Source organism: Micrasema longulum, unplaced genomic scaffold, assembly GCF_059751315.1.
Source record: "Micrasema longulum isolate JH-2025_06_02 unplaced genomic scaffold, ASM5975131v1 h1tg000271l, whole genome shotgun sequence".
Classification (NCBI taxonomy): Eukaryota; Metazoa; Arthropoda; class Insecta; order Trichoptera; family Brachycentridae; genus Micrasema; species Micrasema longulum.
The window spans coordinates 967,807-980,705 of record NW_028277475.1 but is presented as its reverse complement, the minus strand read 5'-3'; the positions used below and the strand labels follow the sequence as shown (position 1 = coordinate 980,705).

The following is a 12,899-nucleotide window of genomic DNA, read 5'->3' as shown; positions in this document are numbered from 1 at the left end:
AGGGGTTCAATGAGCCACCCATGTTTTATCACCAGTCACAATGGAGCTCAGAAAATCCTCATCTTCCAATTCAAATCGCTCAAGGAACTCGGGAGCGCTAGCGACCCGATTCAATTTGCACCTCACACATGGCGGGATTTCTTATTGACATCTTTCACAGAAACGATCACTACGAGGTAAGTTTTGGTACTAACGAGGGCCGCCGGTGCTCGTTGTGTTCAGGAGACCCCCACTACCAATCAGTGTTGCCAACTTTTGGAAAAAAAAAACTCACAGCGCGAGAGATACACAGTACTCTTACATTCTGGATATGCCTCGTACATTACTCACCATACTTGTACGAATTTTTTGTTAGAAGGAAGCGCACTCGGTGGGCATGACGTGTGATGTCAAAATGGCGCGACGCCAACTGCTCGTTTAAAAACCCGAAAATTATAAAAGAAAACATTGATAGTTATATCATTAGAATCGTAAAAATCCGCTTTAAACATTGAACATATTTTCGATTTGTGAAAATACCCTATTAGTGTCTGTTAAAAATATATCTGTACATAATTAAAGATCAATATTACAGTAGCGTCAGAATGTACACACTATATTAGCGAGTATTTGCGAACAATAAAGAGCCATACATTATAATTCTCAATGCAGACATGATGCATTTCTATTTCGGATACCATCCACGGTCAGCGGAACTGTAAACCAACAGATTGTATATCGTTACTATGCGTTCTGTATCCTGCAAGCAAGTTAAAGACGCCATTCAAGCTCAGAAAATGCTACTTTCATATTATTATGGTAACTCAGAAACAAGTAGTAGCAACTTACCTTAGAAACTGCCATATCAACTGTACGGAGACTCAGAAAATGGCGCATTTAGCCCTTCATAGGACACATATTTGTGTTGATTTACGTCATGCAAAACGAATCAAATATGTTTATGTTGATATAATAAACCTATTTATTACATTTGAAAAAGCTCAGTGGAAGACTGATCCACCAGTGTACGTTATTACAATATTTTAGTGACATAAGACTTATAATTAATACGAAATATTAGAAAATAAATACCTCAAATCTGGTGGTATATGTACCACTTTGTTCTAGGTCTCTTATAAAATGTTAAACAACGACAGCAAGGAGATTCTAAGAACACTAAAAATACAGTTTATGTAACAAACTTAAAACATGAGATTTAAACTCTAAGTAAAATCAAGAACATGACATTTTGAATAACTTTTGGAGGGCTAAAATACATTTTAGATACCTAACAAATTGCAGAATGCTTAAAAAGACAACTCTATGAGCCGTGTATTTCTACTTTTTTTATATATTTTTATTGTATTTTCTTTTATTCGGGAAGCATACAGTACAATTTAATAGTTTTATAGTATTCAAAATTAGACTTATCTTAATGGACTAGTGAAGTTTCCATAATATGATAAAGGACTGTCTCATTCGCTCAAACCAATATTGAATAAACTGCTCCACATGTTATGTTTTTGTTATTTTAGTGTACGTTTTATAATATAAATAGTATGAGTGTACATAAATTAAATAAAAACTTAAATACGTCGTCTTAAAAACTTTCTGAATATTTTGTTAAGTATCTCTGTATATTAAGTCTTCTTTTTTTATTCTCACATGGATTTTTTTAAAAGTAATTGTTAAGTGTCCTCACGGGTAGTGAGGTCACATTATTAAATTTTTAAATTTAGTTTATAATGGAAAAAAATAAATAAATAATATATTACGTGCTAAGGTTATCAATTAACAATTTTTATTTTTTAAGTTCAATAATATTATGGGGGAAAAAAACGTAAATGAAAATAGTTAGAACATTAAAATCAAAGTAAAAAAGTTTTGTTAAAAGTTTATAGTTAATATTTTCATAAATGAAAATAAAACTTACGAAAAGTAATTAAAAAGTAAGAATTTAAATAAATAAGAATAGAAAAATATGTTCAAAATTAAAAAAAAAAAAAAAAAAAAAGGGAAAATATGTACATTGCGGTTACTATAAACAGGTTAAGAATCGAGTTGTGGTCCCGTGGCTAGTGTTGCGGACTCACGGATCAGAGATCCGAGGTTCGAACCCCACTCTAGCCCAACTTGATTCACATTTTCTAATAGTGAGGTATTTACAACTAGTTGACAATGGCCCCAAAATCTAAATATAAAGTAAAGTAAAGTAAATCATAAAAAACATTTTTTCAAAAAATAAAATAAAATTACATTATTTTACAGTAAACTGTAGGCGTGGAAGCTTGGGTAATAATATGCATATCTTAAAATATAAAGTATAAAAATACGAAGACCTAGAAACGCATTTTTACTGAAATAAAAAATAATTAGGTTCAGTTAAGTGTTCACTATTTAACCAGACACATCATTTAGTTCGATTGAGTTTTCGCTGTCTTGTATTCAACATCTCAGAAGAGAAAACTTTTTATTCCTCGACATAGCACATCATTTTTCAGCAATTTCTTTTTCTGTTCAAGGTGCTTGACTTTGAAATGAGATACCTCATCATGTAAAAAATGCACCTTCTCTGGCCATCTTCAAGAAATGCCCGGAACATTACTTTATATCCTTAAAACCCTAATATTCCATCATTTTAATAATATTGTTTTTTTTCTATTCTTTCCTGGTTCCCCTTCCTCTCTTCTTCTATACTCACACGTTCTACATTCCTCATCCTTCCACATCTATTCCACATTCCTAACCTTTTAATATATATAAGAAAATATACTTTTATTAATAAAATAAATAAAATAAATTTTTAACCACTAATTTTTATTTTTCACCGACCGGTTTCAAAGCAAACAAGCTTCTTTGTCAAGGTATTTTATTTTAATGAATAACCACAAAGTTAGAGTTTCAAATATAAACTTTATACTTTTATTAAGTTTACATGTGCGAGCCGTATTTTAAAACAGCTGTTATTTTTAATTAATCAGATTTTTTCATGTACGTATCTTTTGATCTACATATTTTCTTTTTTATTACAAATTTTACACCAACTATTCTTTTGACTGGTCTATTTTTTGGATAACTGGAAGATATTGCTTTTAGCGATAAATCCGCCAAATTACTTATTATTTGTACTTGAAGATTTAAATAGATAAATAAAATCGTTTCTTCTGTCATCAATAAAAATAAAATCTCCAACTGGTGTAGCAGTTCCCCTAACAACAACTTACCAAATCCATTCATAATTATGAAACCATGCAAAAAAGGCTTAGTACTTATTTCATAAGGCAACATTTCTAGTATAGAAGTAGTTTTTTTTTTCACTAAGATTTAAAAATAAAAATATTAAAAGGCTTTCTTAACTTTGGGGCAGATTCTAATGTTCTACATAATCTCTTATTCTAATCTGATACGTCTTATTCGTGCAAACATATAATATATCTAAGGTTAGTCAGAATATTCTAGGGAACGTCGAGATCAACGGAAGTCTAAATTCAGAATCGAATAAACTCTTTGGAATGTATTGTTTTAATGTTCGTTTATGCACACGTCACAGTGCATATTAAAAGAACATCATTTTAGAGCTGTCTTCTTTATCTACAATACTCAGCATAAAAATATATCATTAATCTATACCTACTGCAGTATTTCAATTAATTCATTATTCTTCTTCACCATGATTCTCTCTACTGCAGGATAAAAGCCTCTTCCAAAGGTCTCCATTCCATCCATCACCCGATTTATCATCAAGTTCTACCGGCTATCGAGGCAATGTCGTCGTTAATCTTTTTGTGGTCTTCCAACACTTCTGTTGTTTGCTCATATATATTATTCTGGGTATCCGCCTGCCATTCTAATTTTGCTGCACGATCCATGATATCTACGACACCGATTCGGTGCCTTATTTCTTAATTTCTTATGCTGTCTCTTAGACACACACCGAGCATCTGTCTTTCCATGGATCGTTGCGTGCATTTCAATTTCTGGATTATTTTCTGTGTCACAGATATGATTCTGTGTACAAAGTAATAAAATATAAACTTACTCATTTACACATTTTGATACATATACATACACACATACATACATACATATATATATATATACACACACATATATACACATGTACATACACAAACACGTACATACACCCATGCGCATACACATACATACATTCATAAAACATAGACAATTTATTTATTTATAATGCGAAACTTCATGGTTGCCATCTGTATTTATATACATTTTTTAAATTATTCTTTATTTTCATATTTTATTTTCGACATCCAGTAAGAATCTCCAATCCGTGGCGTGCATCAATTTTTCTGACTCCCTACGACTAATGTCATAAAAGAGCGAGGTCATTTTACTTTTTTTGGCCATTAAACGCCATTTTTCGGCACTGACCTGAACCTGATAAATTAAAGGAAAGTTATCAGAAAAAGTATAATAAAAATCTGCCGTATAGTGTAGCCGTTGAACGCAAAAATAGCTTTGTAGATCGGCTGATGAAGCAAGTTACTATGTGTTACTAACTGCCTATAACATAAAGTGGGTCTGTTTAGATAGAACAAAGGCCGCGGTGAGATCACCCGATCGACTCAGACTGCGTGTCTGTTAGTCTGTTGGTTGGCTGTTGATCCGTTCCGTTCAGCTACGAAAGTTCATCATTCAACGGGCACAAACATGCCAGATCGGTTCACTACCCAAATGGAAACATTCGCGTATTGCTCGAGTGGAGAATTGTACTGATTTAGAATAAAAAAACACTAGTTAGCTCAAAGCAACAGAGATAAATCCAAAATTTCCTATTTTGAGATAAATTACAATGCCGCGATTACGATGAAGCCATACCTTCACCATGACGATTTAGTTTGATTTGATTATGAACGTTTTGCCAATCAACAAACAGTGTCAGTATAAGATAGTGACAGATCATTTCCTCGATTGCAGTTTTAAATCCAAAGTAACCCACCAGATCGTGACCCGACAAGTATCGGCACAGCAGCTGACGGTGCCACGACAGAAGAACTACTATGGAGATAGAACAATGGGTAGTGTAGTACCAAAACTGTATAATTTAATAAATTCATTAAAAAAATAGTCAAACAATTATTAAAAACAGCAATTATTATCTATGAACTTACCTTTTATAATTTAAAAAAAAAACGTAATGTAACCCGCAGACAAGCTTCGGCTTTGCGGGAACAAAAATACAATTATGTATCAACAATATTTTGAGTTTGTCCAAATTTTTGTAGACAAGGACTGGATTCAACTCCCTGGGGAGCTGTTTATATTAACATATTACAACAGAGATGAAGAACATTTAAGAGAAGGTAATATAGAAGTCCAGGCATCTACAGGGCTTATGACCTGTCAATGGCTGGTTTAAGTGGCCACTTTACACACTGTGTAACATTCACCATTCTGCCTATATTTGAACATCTATATTCTTTCAATTCTTTCATCTGTTGATGTTTGTGAAGTTAAAGAGCTGAAACCTTTATTTATGCGGGTGAGATTCCGTTCGAAAGTTTCGTATTTTAAAATGACTTTTGCAAATAGCTGCCTCGCTTTTGAGGGCAGAATAATACTTTCACCATGTTTGTACGGACATTGATCATAATAGCGTCATCGCCGAATCGTATAGAAATTTCTACCGCTATTTTCACACGCGTTTTTTTCGATTCGTGAATAATAATGAATTAAGTCACCGATCCAAATAGTCCATGCTAGTTAGCAGGTCGTGTATGGTGGATGTATGGCCGAGCCGATATAATGACGGGATGATGTCATTGGCAGTCGAAAACTGAAAACCAAATACTAGGTCCGATTATGGCGATACTTCGCGCATTACAAGCAAGCACGGTACGCCTTCGCCGGGACGCCGAGGTACGCTATATTATTTGTATGTGGTTTGTATATCCATCAAGGGGGCAGTCCTTTACTTCATTATTATTTACTTCTCTTGTTTGAAAGAAGAAAGGAGGGAAGGCTGATCTGGGCCTCGATTATGATGGGAAGATACAGACGTCATACATTCACCTTGACGGTATAGTTGAAGATAAATTCCCTCTTCTTCTTGCGGTGCCTTGTCAGGTCTCCCCGACGTTGGCGATCACTGCAGCGAAAGCTTCTCGGTCCTGCGCTACTCTTATTTTCCGCAGCCAGGACAACTGCTTATTGGATGTAAAAATAAAATAAAAAAATCAAAATAAAATATTTAAAAAAGCTAATGGTTGCTAACTTCTGCAGGGGAGAAACGAGGAGGAGGGAGGGAGAAGTCTGATACTGCGCCCGCTCCCCTCACTTATCCCCTGCAGAAGTAAGCAACCATTTGTTTTTTTAAATATTTTATTTTGAAAAAATTTATTTGTTCTAAATATTTTTTAAATATGCTAAAACGTCTTCTTGCCCATGCTGATCATCGTGGTTTTGGATGTGACAGGGTTTAAAGAACACCCCGTATGGGTAGTTCCAAACAGGACTTGTTTTTGGTTTCATAATTGCGCTTACGTTACAAACACGACACAAATTAATTACTAAAACGAACAAGAACAAAAAATATTACGAGCTTACACTCACGTCACGGAGTATAATGAAGTAAAAAAAAGTATGTAAACCGCGTTGCGACAAGTGCCGAAGCACACGCCCGGCTCGCTTGTGGATGGCTGGCACGCCTGGAACACCCCTCCTGCGCGTAAAGTTCCGTTCGAATTTCCGTTATAAAAGAAGCAGAAGCAGAAGCAGAAGCAGAGGTATGTTGCATCACTACTTAGAATCTATTTAAATGTACGATAAGTATAGTCATGGCATGATCTAGGCAGACATGGCAAGTGTGTCATCTCAAGTCAGGAGTGATAACACCGCTTGCTTCTTGAATGCATGCCTTTGCTGTAGGAACACATCGACAGTATTGTTTGGTGAGATTTTGTTAACTGTTCTGAGGATAATTGGAAGAGGGGAAAAGAATCTGACGTTGGTTCTAAAATTTCCCACAGCAAAGACAGCATCGGTACGCAAGTTAAGGTGAGGTACATTAATGTTGATCTGAGCAAGGATATCATAGGCATCCATATGGTTAGATATTATTTTGTGCAATAAAATTAAACCAGCCAAGACCCATCTGAACTCTAAACGGAAAATGTGAAAGTATTATAGACGATCACAATAGTTAATTGTAAGACTATTTAATCTATTTATAAATATTAACGATTTTAAACATTTACGTTGAACCGATTCAATCCACTTTATATGAATGTTATAATTAGGAAACCATATACGGGGAGTACTAGCTGCTATTTCTAGTAAATTTAAAAAGAAAATACTTTTGGGAGAGTGATGGCGAAAACAGACCTATGGCTTTCTGCTAACTCAAATATTCATATTTACATTTGTTAATTTTGTTTAAATGTTATATTATTATTAGTTACATGCGTATATACGATGTATTTTATATCGTCGAACTATTTCTTACTATAATTTAATTTCAATTTTAATCTTTTGTATTGTTAAGTTTATTTAGTTCATATTCTTATTTTTATTTTTTTTATTTTATTGTGACTATTATTACTATAATTATTGATATACAATAAACAAAACTTATTATTATTACGAGACTTTATTAATATTCTAGTGAAATTTTATTCGATTGGGTCGTTTGGTCCCCCGTTCGGATCATGTGTAATTTTGGATGCTTAGTAAGGAAAGGTCAAATAAATAATTATGTAAAAATTTAAGGCCCGTTTCTTGATTAAAATTGTGGCTTTGGGATGTCAGATGATTCCTGATGATGAAGTAGTAACCTCAAAATTGGTTGACGGAAAATTAAAAATTGAACAAATTTATAAACGAACAAGTTTAACAAAATGTTTTTTATATTATTTGATATTTCTTTATTTGAATTTCCTTAATTTTTACTGCCATTCAGATGCACAACTATCCAAAAAACCTCATTGCACGTACGAAAATACTAATAAAATCGTTTAATTTTATAGATTTTGTAATTTTTTATACTGTTGACTGTCCCCTTAATCCGTGGGGGTATGCAGAGTAGATAAATAGACTCGGTGCTTTCCTTGTTCTACTTTTATGCTTAATCTCACTATCAAGCTTCAAGGATCTCGTGGGAGGGCAAAAACTCACTTTAAGTCGAGAAGCCAACGTAAGAACCTACTCAGTGTATCTGTTATAAATAATTATTCAGTTATGTAACTAAATCACTTATGCAATCTTAAATAACCTACATAGGGAGTTTATTCATATTCGCGGAACGCGGCAGTACAATCCTCCACACACCCGAAACCGTGAAACCGTTTTAAGGTGGTTCTAAACGAAAATATGAATCTAATTATTCATAGGATGGGGAGGCACTAATAAATCAATTTTAAAACTTCTCGAATCTGCTCAAAAATCGTTTATTAAAATAATTTTCAAAAAGCTCTTCAGGTACCCCAGCGTCAAGTTGTTCGAGGAATTCGATATATTAGATATAAGGCAATTATATATATCTAGAATAATAAAGAACTTCAACCCTATGGGAAATTGGATACAAAAAATGTTTTCTTGCACGCGGTAAAAATTAGAGCATTAAATTTTACGATAAAGTTTCTTAAAAATGTACGAAAAAAAAAATATTTTTAAAAAACGCACTACTTTGAATGACGTCACTGGTTCATATGAACCATCCAATGATATCACCGTAAACGAACCAATCGGAAGAACTGTCTTAGAACAACCTCTGACGTCGCACGCGGAGTTATTCAGAAATACAAAACTTTTAAAAGTCATAGCGCTGATAATACGATATATAAAAAAAAAATGGCTCAGTTTTATATTCTATTAACAAATAAAAAAATAATAAAAAAGACACTGAACTTCCTCATTATGTTAGTGAAAGCAAATTATTCTACCGAATCCCAAAAGGAACACTCCCACATTACCAGAAGTCAAACTTAAGGATGGGTCATGGGGTCTACCACAAATTCAGAATTCGGGCAAAGAAATTGCAGGTTTCTGGACCCCAAAATATTCAATATGTTACCCGAACATTACAAAACAATGACCCGAATTCTATTAAATAAATTTGTAATAAAATAGTTACTGGATTTAGGTAGAGAAAAATCGTAAAACTTACTCAAAAACATTCTTAAATAATAAATGGCATATATATTGTATAACTTAATAATAAATGAACTAGTAAGTAGTCATGTTATCGTTTATTTTTGTATAAAAATGTCTGCCTTAAAACAGGTTGTACCTAGTTAGGCAGACTAGACAAAATCCAGAGAAATCTATTACCTAAGTATGTATGTAGATAAAGAAATTGTAGTTTTAGTTAATAAACCATTGTTATTATTATTATAGATGGCGCTTTAAAAAATTTTCATTGAAAAATTATTTTTTTACGTTTATTTTCAATGGAAAATTTACAAAACTTGGTTTGCGAAAACGCTACATGGTATGGTATGCTATGGTATTTGTTACAATCAATAAAGTGTAAAGTTCCACAAACCAAGTATGGTAAAATTTCCCTTGAAAATAAACGTAAAAATGGCATTTTTCAATTAATAAATATAAAAGCGCGCGCCATCTATGAATAATTAGTTTCATATTTTCGTTTAGAATCACTTTAAAGACCGTAGGTTTTTCCGAAGCAATGTTTTCTGGTCAATGAACGAGTTACAATATTTTGAGTTTGTCCAAATGTTTGTAGACAAAAGACTGAATTTCACCCCCTCGGGAGTCGTTAAGATTAACAAATAACAGGGATGGATAATATTTGAGAGAAGTAAATATAGAATAGCAGTGTAGGCATTTACAGGGCATATGACCTGTCATTGGCTGGTTTAAGTGGCCAATTGATATGCTGTATTACATTCACCATTCTGCCTGTGTTTGAACATCCATAATTCTTCCATCTGTTAACTGGTGCAAGAAATTGAAAAATCGATTTCAGGCGTTGTCTAGTATGATAAATTTCGTCACAACAATAAAGGTTTCAGCTCTTTAACTTCACTCAAATCAACAGATGGGATCCAGCCATTGGCTGGTTTAGGTGGCGGTTTAGGTGAACATCTATATTCCTTCAACGAAACCTTTATTGTTGCGGGTGAGATTCATCTGATGAATTATTTCACATACATACTAGGAAATGCCTAAAAATATTTTTCAATTTTTATGCTTCTTTTTGGACCGGGCGGATTCATCGACAATGTTTTGGGTTGTCCAAATTTTTGTAGACAAGGAGTAGATTCAATCTTCTAGGAAGATGTAAATATCAACATATTACAACAGACACGAAGAAAGATAAACTAGACAATGACAGGTCATGAGCCCTGTAAATCCCTAGACTTCCATATTCCCTTCGCTAAAATGTTTTCCCTCTCTGTTGCGACAAATGTAGATCTAAATAACTCCCTAGGGAAGAAATCCAGCCAGTTTGCAAACATTTGGACATACTATTAGGTTTGCAAGACGTAAATCAACACAAAATATGTACACTATAAAGAGTTAAAGCATAATGGAAAAATACGTGTTCATTTAACAATATCTTGAAAAACCTTCCGTGCAAAACCTTTTCTAAAGCCACTCAATAAGGGATTATCTCTGAAGTCGATCTTGCAATGGATTAAGTGTAAAATTAAACTCGCTCTACTTTTCTAAACCAAGGACACAATACCCATTAAATAATGGCTGTGAAGTCTACATCGTATCGGATAATCCAACAGGTGAAGCAATTTTCACTAATTGCAAAAGGAACAGGTAATCTATCTTCGCATTTAAATAGCAAAGTCTACGATCTATCATTGTGTTTTCAAATACCGTTAAACATATATAGATTACAGATGGTAAAAAACCTCAATTAAAATGAAATCTACAAAAGTAGACTCACTGAAAGTAAAAAAATGTGTTCAAAAGTGAATTTTTTCACACTTCCTTTTTTCAAAATAGATGGTACAGATATTCCGTTCACAACTTCAGTCAAACACTTGGTATTAGCATTCATAAGCATTTAGGGTGGCACGATCAGGTTAACGAAGTTAATCGTACACTTTATAGCAGTTTGCACTTACTTAAAAGATTACAGAATTTCTTGCCAATTAATGTTAAGCTCTCATTAGTCCGGAGCTTACTTCTTCCACTTCTTGACTATGCGGATGTATGTTATCCAGATGCTAACTCTGAATTACCTGATAAGTTAGAACGATTGCAGAATGTTTGTATACGATATACTGGTATCTTTGACCTTCGCAAATTCGACCACATAACCGAATATCGCACGCAACTACACAGGCTCAGTATCAGGCATGGAAGAAACATTCACATTCTATCACTTCTTCACAATATTTTAAATAATCCCACTTCGCCTATTTATCTGAGAGTGCTTTTCCAACCTCTATCACAACACGGACTATATCTTCGTTCTAGTGACGAGAGAACCCTTTTAATATCCTTTCATCGCTCTAATTTTCTTGCCTCCTCTTTCACAGTAGTTGCTCGGTTGCGGAATAATCTACCCACTAATGTTAGAGACGCCCCTCCTTTATTTACATTGAAGTCAAGATTTAAATGTCACTATCTAAATATTTAAGTTGTCCCTTTATCCTTTTTCTTCCCTTCCATTAAGCCTATGTTAAAACATCCACATTTCCTCAAGAAGAACTCCCTAGGGAAAAAATCTAGCCTATTTGCAAGCATTTGGACATACTCAAAACATTGTTGAATTAACTACCTGGTAAAAGAAGAAGTATACAAAATTGGAAAATTGTTTTCAGGCGTTGCTTAGTAGGTGAATTGGTTCAGCCGGTTGAATCTCACCCACATGATAAAGGTTTCAGCTCTTTTACTTCACAAAAGTCAACAGATTGAAGAGTTGAGAAAACGTGGATGTTTAAACATAGGCAGAATGGTGAATGTTACACAGTGTTTAACGTGGCCACTTAAACCAGCCAATGACAGGTCATAAGAGACTCTCATATTCCTTTCTCAAGAATGTTTTCGCTCTCTGTTGCAACAAATTTTTAGTTTAAAAAGTTATTCGATTCTTTCCCTTTTATTAGAATCATTGATTTACAAGATCTGAAATTTATTTATTTTGAATGAATTATAATGTGAGTAAATGGAAAAATATAATCATTTAACGTGATAAGTAAGTAAACATAACTGGAATATATTTTTTAATGAAATCTAGTATTTTCTATAAATTGCGTAATTTTCATATAAAATACAGTATAAAATTAAATGATTATTAATCAAAATCTTAACCAGTGGAAGAGAAAATTAGTTTTTTTTTGTGTGGATTCCAGGAACTCGTGTACGCACAATCGACAGAAACTATAATGCTTAATCATTAATATAAACAAGAGAAAAGTGCTACGTTGTCGAAAATAACGAAAATATCAGTTAGTCATGGCGCCAATATTCAGACGGAAAACAACAAAAACAAGATAATATTTATATTTTCTGCGTAGATACTGAATACTGAATATCCGATCTTCATGAGATTTTTGGTCAACATCAATTGGTCAGCAAAAAAATGCATCCTAAAATATTAGGACATACTCATTCATGGCTCCACAAACCGCTAAACAATACATAAATACGATTTTTTACTAAAAACATTAAATTTGTTAAAACTTAACGATAGAAGAAAAATTATAGACCTTTTAAATTTATTCAAAATTGTAAATTCAAAATGGGATTGCCCTGAACTATTATCTCTCATCCACTTCAGGGTGCCTGGAAGAATGACTAGACAGGTGCCACTGTTTTGTAGCAACAATTCACGGACAGTGTATACTTGTAATGCCGTATTAAATAGACTTCATGAACTCGGCAACAGTATCTGATATATTTAGTGTAGGGTATTGTTCCTATAGAACAAACCATTTGAACGTTTTCAAAGATGGTGAATGGTAATT

The 12,899-nt window shown here is 33.4% G+C and overlaps 1 protein-coding gene across 3 annotated transcripts in view; it reads right to left on the bottom strand.

Moving 5' to 3' along the window:
- The window catches only part of raw (NDT-like domain-containing protein raw), a 249,203-nt gene that overhangs the window by 151,753 nt on the left and 84,551 nt on the right, over positions 1-12,899 (bottom strand). The gene's annotated exons all lie outside the window — the stretch shown is intronic.